The sequence below is a fragment of the Phocoena phocoena genome, chromosome 21 (assembly GCF_963924675.1).
Source record: "Phocoena phocoena chromosome 21, mPhoPho1.1, whole genome shotgun sequence".
NCBI classification, from domain to species: domain Eukaryota; kingdom Metazoa; phylum Chordata; class Mammalia; order Artiodactyla; family Phocoenidae; genus Phocoena; species Phocoena phocoena.
Window position 1 is genome coordinate 4,122,761 of NC_089239.1, and position 8,182 is coordinate 4,130,942.

General features: G+C 45.2%; 1 protein-coding gene across 1 annotated transcript in view; it reads right to left on the reverse strand.

Annotated features, from left to right (window-relative positions):
• GPAT4 (glycerol-3-phosphate acyltransferase 4) overlaps positions 1–7,880 on the reverse strand; it is a 30,955-nt gene extending 23,075 nt beyond the window's left edge. Inside the window, exon 1 of the mRNA XM_065900068.1 lies at positions 7,785–7,880. The gene's annotated coding sequence lies outside the window, so the exon portion shown is untranslated. The remainder of the gene's footprint in view (positions 1–7,784) is intronic.
• Positions 7,881–8,182: the final 302 nt, after the last annotated feature.

Sequence of the window (8,182 nt, forward strand, 5' to 3'; positions counted from 1 at the left end):
CCCACTTCGATGACTGTCAACAAGAAGAGAGTCCTGGGTGGAGAAAGAGGAACCCTCCTGCACTGTTGGTGGGAGTGTAAATTGGTGCAGCCACGATAGAAAACAGTATGGAGGTTTCTCAGAAAACTAAAAACAGAGCCACCATATGATCCAGCAATCCCACTCCTGGGCATTTATCCAAAGAAAACAGAAACATTAATTCGAAAAGATCCATGCACCCCAATGTTCACTGAAGTATTATTTACAATAGCCAAGATACAGAAGCAACCTAAGGGTCCATCAAGAGATAAATGGACAAAGAAGATGTGGTACATATATACAATGGAATACTATTCAGCCATAAAAAAGAATGAAATTTTGCCACTGGCAGCAACATGGATGAACTTGGAGGGCATTATGCTAAGTGACGTAAGTCAGACAGAGAAAGCCAAATGTTGTATGGCTATCACTTACATGCGGAATCTAAAAAATACAAAAAACTAGTGAATGTAACAAAAAAGAAGCAGACTCACAGATATAGAGGGCAAACTAGTGGTTATCGGTGAGGAGGGCGAAGGGGTAATATAGGGGTGGGGAACTAAGAGGTACAAACTATTAGATATAAAATAAGCTACAAGGGTATACGGTACAACACTGAGGATACGGTCAATATTCTACAATAACTCTAAATGGAGGATAACCTTTAAAAATTGTGACTCACTATTTTGTACACCTGTAACTTACATGACATTGTACATCAACTACACCTCAACTAAAAAAAAGAATATAAGAGTCCTGGAAGAGAATATAAAGGAGGGAACTTACAAATTCAAATCAGGGCTTCTAAACCCGTTCTGACTCGATCACAAGGCAGAGACTATTACGATTTGCAGCTATAGAAACTTCTTTTCTGCTAGCTCTCCATGACTCTGTGACACATCCTACACTTCAGGAGACCATACCTACTACCAGAATATGTCCAGAGACATGCCACATACGAACTCAAAAAGGAGAAGATATGCCATTTTATTAAAAATAAGTGCTTAGGCTACACCGGGATACTGCATTTCTAAAGCACACTGAGCACCGTGTCTGTTATATATACTAGATCTCAATAACTGGTACATATGATCACTTCATTACGAGCAGAAGACACCCAGAGCACTGGCTGCAGTTCGAGTACCAAACTTTTTAAGAGGGCTAGATAGAGAGGAAGGCATTTCAAAGCATGTCACAAAACCCACAAGCCAAAAACTACTCCGTGGTGCCTAGCAAGCACTAAGTGCTCACACAAAGGTGAGCTGTAAAGCCAAGAAATGTGAATTAAAAGTACAGTGAGGGGCAAAAAAAGTTTCTTATAACCCACCCTACTGGTGAAAATGAGAAAATACCATCAAATACTGCCGACTAGAGTGTACAATGGTACAACCTCTATGCAGAACAATTCGGCAATCACCGTCAGAACTTGAAATGCATATAACCTTAGATCCAGCAACTCTACTTCTAAAAACTTACGCTAAAGATAAACTGCAACAGTAGTTCTCAACCAGGGGCGATTGACTGTAGCCCCCTGGGAAACATCTGGTAATGTCTGCAGACATTTGTGATCGTCCTAACTTGGGATGCGGGGCTCCTGGCATCCAGCACTGACTGTGGACAGGGATGCTGCTAAACGTCCTAAAAAGCCCAGGCCGCCCCTGCCACAACAAGGAAGTATCCGGCCCCAAATGGCAACCATGCGGAGGCTGAGAAACCCTGTGCAAAAGGAGGTATGTGCAAGGTTACTGACTCCAGTACTGTCTATAATATCAAGAGAAACATCACTGTCCATTAGTCAAGGATATAGTGGAATACTAGTCATCTGTTTAAAAAAAAGAGAGAGAGTGAGACATCTACATATGCACCGAGAAGAAACAACCTCCCAGTGAGATGCAGAACAAGGTCCACTGCAAATACCAACTGTGAGGGAGGGAGGAAAAGCACAAATACACACAGTGTGCCTGTGTACCTGCAAAGACACACATCTCTGGGAAGAGACACAGGAGACTGGCAATGGCAGCTGCCTCTAGGAATGGAAGGAAGGCATCACTTTATCTTTTTGGTACTTTTAAAACTGTATTTATCCTTTTTGAATAGGTAACAGACTCATGATTCAAGAATCAAAACAAACACATCAGGGTTTGAATCCTCACTCGATCACTTAACTGGTAGTGTGAGTGTGACTGCGTGAATTACTTAATCTCTTTAAACTTCTGCTCAACATCTACTAAAAAGAATGTTCACATTTCAGTGTCTGGAACAAGGTAAATGTTCAAAATACATTAACTGTTATTACTGCTACACTAAGTTCCTGTTATTATGAAGGAGAAGGGGGCACTAGAAGGTATTTCCCAAGAAGTCATGACGTTACACTGACAAGAAATCTCTTTCAACACCACTCCTGCCTAAAGGTGTTTACAATCCCTAAGGTAGCTGTCGCAAACCACAACTTCATTAGTGAATCACTGAGAATTCTAATGCAAGCTCCTCTAATGGCTTAAAGTATTGAGGCTTGGAAGAGTTGAGTGACGAGACAAGCTACAAAATTGGCCAGTAACAGAGGCAGGACTAGAACTTACATCTGCCCCCCAACCCCCCGTCTTGTGGTCTTTCTGCTCCCCAGGCTGGCCTCTCCTTTGCTTTGGGGCAGGTTACACTTGAGAGGAAAGCCATCCATTTTTCCTAGTTTACTCTGTCAGGTCACAGACCCAGCAAATGCCCCCATTTTGACGTGATGGTAAATAAATGCACGTACACAGAGGAAATGTACGCTGGGGGGAATCTGATGTCAAGCATGTCAGAGCAGTGGAGTATAAGAAATATGCCTGAATAGGACGCTGCTGCTTAGGAGGAAGGGTGTAAAAATGTTTCCAAGGAGTTGGGACAGCACAGAGCTGCTAGGTGAAGTGAACCTGAACTGCTGAAAAACCAGGGATATGCTTACGGCCAACAGCAATCCTGGATAAAACAGATGGTCCAAGACAAAGCCAGGATATGTCAGGCTCAAGGATGACTCAACTCACTAGGAAGAAGATAGGAACATGGTCAGTTTCAGGGTCTCGGTCTTAACTAAGGTCATTCTGACCCTAAGTACTTCCTCCTTGCCTAGAAAGGCCTCACATCAGCTGGACCTGGGTAACAAGAAACGTGGTACCAAGTTCAACGCAAAGCAACATAACCTGCAAAGCTGGAAAAGAAAAAAAGGACAAAGATACAGGATACACTGACATTCTGGGGCCATCAGTTTAAGAAAGGCCAATTTCATTTGCTGGGACTATAAGACCCAAGAGGTTTCGTTACCCAACCTGAACGCTGCTCTCAGAGTTCCATTTCAAAATCGGTGCTCTGACATCTGAGTACTGTATATGTAACTGGAAGCAACTTCCTGACCTTCTTTTTTCAAAAATTTGTGTCTGGTTTATTTTACTTGGCATAATCACTCCGAGAATCATTCATGCTGCTGCCCGTGTCGACAGCTCACTCCCCATTGCTGAGCTGTTTCCCTTCGTAGCACAGGCCACAGCGTCTTTACTCACTCACCTAGTGACGGGTCCTTCCACCTGGGGACTGTTACAAATAAAGTCGCTGCCTACAAACCTTGCATGGACATACTTTCATTTCTCCTGCGTAAATACCTAGGAGTGGAACGACGTGAGTGTACGTTTAGCTTTTAATGAAACGGCCAAACCGGCATCTGAACTGGTTGTACCATCTTGCATTAATTCTCACCAGCAGTGTCTGAAAATTCCATGTGCTCTACATCTTCACCAACACTCAATATGATCAGTCTTTCTAATTTTAGACATGCTAATGGATGTTAGGTGGTATCTCCCAGTTTTAATTTGTTCCCCTCATGACCAATGATATGAAGCATCTTCCATGTGCTTATTGGCCATCTGTATATCCTCTCCGGTGAAGCGCTCAGATCTTTTGCCTACTTTTTATCAGGTTATTTTATTATTGAGCTTTATCACTAGCCATTTTTTAAAAGTCAAACCTTGCCCCCCATGACTAAGCAGTCTCTTTACAATGAGAAAGCATTTCATCACAAAGGCACAAAATTTGTGAAACATCAGACTTCTTGGTTCAACTCGCCACAAGGTTGAAACAACCCTAATTGTGCAAAGAGAAGTCACCAAAACCACAAACTCTACTTTAACCTCAGACCTGTATATTACCAGGAACATAAAATGCTCTTTCATCTTTATGCTCAGCTGACAGTGATTCTGTCCAACACAGCCGCTGCTGACCACGTCTGACCCTTGAGCACTGGAGATGTGGCTAGTCTAAACTGAAACGTGTTGTAAATGTAAAACAGACTGGAATTTCAGTGATTTAGGGTAAAAAAAAAATGAATGTAAAAGATCTCGTTAATAATTTGTACACTGATTACATGTTGAAGTGATATTCTAGATAACCTGGGTTAAATAAAATATATGATTAAACTTATCTTCACCTGTTTCTTTTTATTTTTTTTAAAGTGGCTACTACAAAATTCAAAAAACTATACATGTGGTTTGTGTTATGTTTCTATTGGATAGCACTGACCACAAAGTTTTAAGGCAGACCCTGAAGATAATGTATCTCCAACTGGTAACGGAAAACATACATATAGTATCTTCCCCGCCCTACTCCTCGGAGGTGTGAAGAGAACAGTGCAAAGGAAGGGGCTGAGAACTGGACTCAGGAGTCATCTGAGGTTGGAGGCCCAGCTCTGTTACTCTCTGCTCTGTGTGACCTTCAATAAGTCATTCACCTTCTATGGATTTAAGTTTCCCCACCAGCTTTTTGGTTTCTGTTTTTTTAATTCAAAAAGTCAACAAAAGCGTATCACGTGCCTACTTTTTACAAAGCATCGTTCTAGAATTGCAGATCTTGAGCTAACAGTTTAATAGAAGGCAAACACGCTAACAACTATTATGAAGACAAAATAAAGAGAGCTCCCAGAGAGCAAACCAGCCTGTAGGGCTGGGTGGCGTGTGCATGTATCAATGTGTTTTAAAAGAGAGAGTACCGTTAAGGACTTACGAAAAACTCCAAGCACTTACAACACTCCTCCTAACTCTAAAATTCTGTGCTCTTAAAAAGCATTCATCATGCTATACAGTAAGCATTATTATACAGGGAACTGATGACATTTGCTCAGGTCCTCCCCATCAGTGTAGTGATACAGTAAGAAGTAAATGACATGCCACGATGAGGTTGTTTTACGTGAAGAAACAATTCTGCAGTACAGCTCAAGCTTAACCAGGACCAAATATTCTCCAACACACACCAACCCCTCAGCCAACACATACAATTCCCCCACCCCCTCATGTCTTCAGGGGCAATGATTTACCAAGACACCCTGATGCTGTTCATTTGAGCGGCATTTCCATAAACTGCATGTGCATGACAACTACTGTGTTTAGGTCACAAACTCACAGAAGAAAAGTCCATCCTGAAAATAAATTTATAAACAATTATGTCATATCATATAAAATGAACTTACAAGCAAACTCCAAGAAGTCTACATACAAGGATTCCCTTGTTCACAGCATCCCTCAGGTAGCATTTAAGGGTAAAAAAAATTGAGGCCCAAGTACTGAATTTAGCTGTCTTTCCTCAGGTATGGAAACTTAATTGCCTAAAGTGTGCTAGGAAATACAAACCATGGTTTTGTTTTTTAAAAAAAAAAAAAAAAAAAAAAAAAAGCCTAACCCAGCCCAGGATTCTTACCTGATCATGGCAAGGAAGGATGTTTTTATGGGAGGGCGCTACTGTTCTCTCGGCCACAAGAGCATAGCATCAGGGGTACACCCCCTAAAAAGCATTCCACTTTCCCTTAGTCACTCTTCATTCAATAGCTATGAATGTCATCTAAATCTTTTAAAGCTTGTACTTATTCTGTTTGGATTTCCACTTTTAAGGTCAGCATCTTCCCATGTTTCCTAAAAGCTATGATGAGAACTCCTCAACTTGTCCCAAATCTAGCTTAAGAAATAATAAAGGAAACAACATAAACACAAGCAGCATGGTACAGGAGAAAGACTAGATGCGGAGCTGGGAGATGTCTTTTCCAGCCTCAGTTCAACCTCTCATTCCCTGTAGATCTGGACAAGTCACTGAACCTCTCTGGGCCTTGAGGGCTCATCAAAAATGAAAAAGACAATATGATCTGGAAGTTCTCATCCATACCTTCTGTTTTAATCTGTCCTCCAGCTGCTTAATTAATTTTTAGATGCCCCTTTCTGGTGCTTCTCCAATGCTATTATGTGTTTTGGACTTGTACTTGTAATAGACTATGTCCCAATAAAAGTAAGTTATGGCTTTACTCCATAAAGCCATAAAGTAAGATTTTTATTTTGACTCTCAAGCTACTTTTTTTTTTTTAAAGAACTTGGCTCACTGAAGGAACATGGTGGTTTTTTTAATAGATGCTGGGGGTAGGAGTTTAATTTATTTATTTATTTTTGCTGTGTTGGGTCTTCGTTTCTGCGTGAGGGCCTTCTCTAGTTGTGGCAAGCGAGGGCCACCCTTCATCGCGGTGCGCGGGCCTCTTCACTATCACGGCCTCTCTTGTTGTGGAGCACAGGCTCCAGACGCGCAGGCTCAGTAGTTGTGGCTCACGGGCCCAGCCACTCCGCGGCATGTGGGATCATCCCAGACCAGGGCTCGAACCCGTGTCCCCTGCACTAGCAGGCAGACTCTCAACAAATGCGCCACCAGGGAAGCCCTCTCCAGCTACTTTTGACATCAAGGATTTATCCCAGAGATATGGGGGCGCGCGGAAGGGGGATGTGAATTAGACATGCTCAGTCATAGGTGAGTTCTTGAGGCTGGATGATGGGTACATGCTGGTTCACTATTCTATCTACTTTTCCATGTCTGAAATTCTTCATAATACAAGGTTGAAAAAAACATCACTGTCAAAGTGAGAAAATAATACCGAACTGGCATTAATACAGGACTCTTTTCTACCATCTCCGGCATAAGGACAACTGCTTTTCATACCGTTTCCCTTGGGTTGAGAAAGAATCTACAAGACATGAAACTAAACAGACGTACTCAAACTTCAGCCAAAATTAAGGAAAATGAACCAGAAAGCAAATTCTTCAACGGATCTCAAGAAACTTATCAGCGAGAAGGTCCGCGGCACAGAGGCCTTGAGCAGTGACGCACTGGTTTGTAGTACAGCATGGAGCTTACTTCCACAGAACTACAGTATGTTTCATACGCTATATTTTCCCTAACTTTTCAACTGCGAAAGTTAAAGCCCTCTGTGACACGGAGAGTGAGGAAATAAGACCCTCCGGTAGGCGGATGCTTCGCAGGGCGTGAAATCAAAACGGAAAGGCAAGGGATATCGAGGGTTAAGAAATCCTGAAGAAAGCAAAATGGGGATCCTCTGGAGAACAGGAGCGGAAAACGTACATCCCAGGGACACCAAAGAACTTGAGCGGCCACGGTGAAGGCCTTTCCCCGTGATCTTTCACCCTCCCGAGCTCGCGGAGGGCAGGCCGCGAGAGCCGGGATTCGGCAGGACACGCGGGGGCGCGGGCCGGAGGGCGCCGCGGCGACGGGCGGGCCCGCTCTACCGCAGGGAGGGCGGCACGCTCCGGCGCCGGGAACCCCCCGGCAGCGGCAATGGTGCCTCCCAACGCCGGGGGGGTGGGGGTCGCAGGGACCGGGGTCGCTCGACCGCAGCCCTCACGGGCGCCGGACCAAACCCCAGCTCCCGCAGAGGCCCGTGACCTTCAGGAACGGGCCAGCCGGACCGTACTCACCTTCCTCGAGGCTCCAGGAGGCAAATCGCTCCGGGGACCGTCCGCCCCGCCCTCGCCGCCGCCGGCCGAGGCGTGCGTAAGGACGTGCGCGCGCCCGCCCTTTGTCTATGCCGCCTTGACGTGACCCTCGCGTCCAGTCCCCACCCTCCCGTCGTCTAACCTCACGCCCAGTACCCACGCGCTGGCGCGCGCCCGGTCGGGCTGGGCGGGGCCCCGAGGGGCGGTGAGATGGGGGCGGGGCGCCGGGAGATGAGCAGACGGGGCGCCAAGTCTTGGGCCGGGGAGGCGGGGCGCCGAGGGGAGGGGCGCTGGGGAGGCGGGGCTAAGAAGGGCGGGGCGCCGGGGAGACGGGCAGACGGAGAGCCGAATGGAGGGCCGAGGAGGCGGGGCTCCGCGTC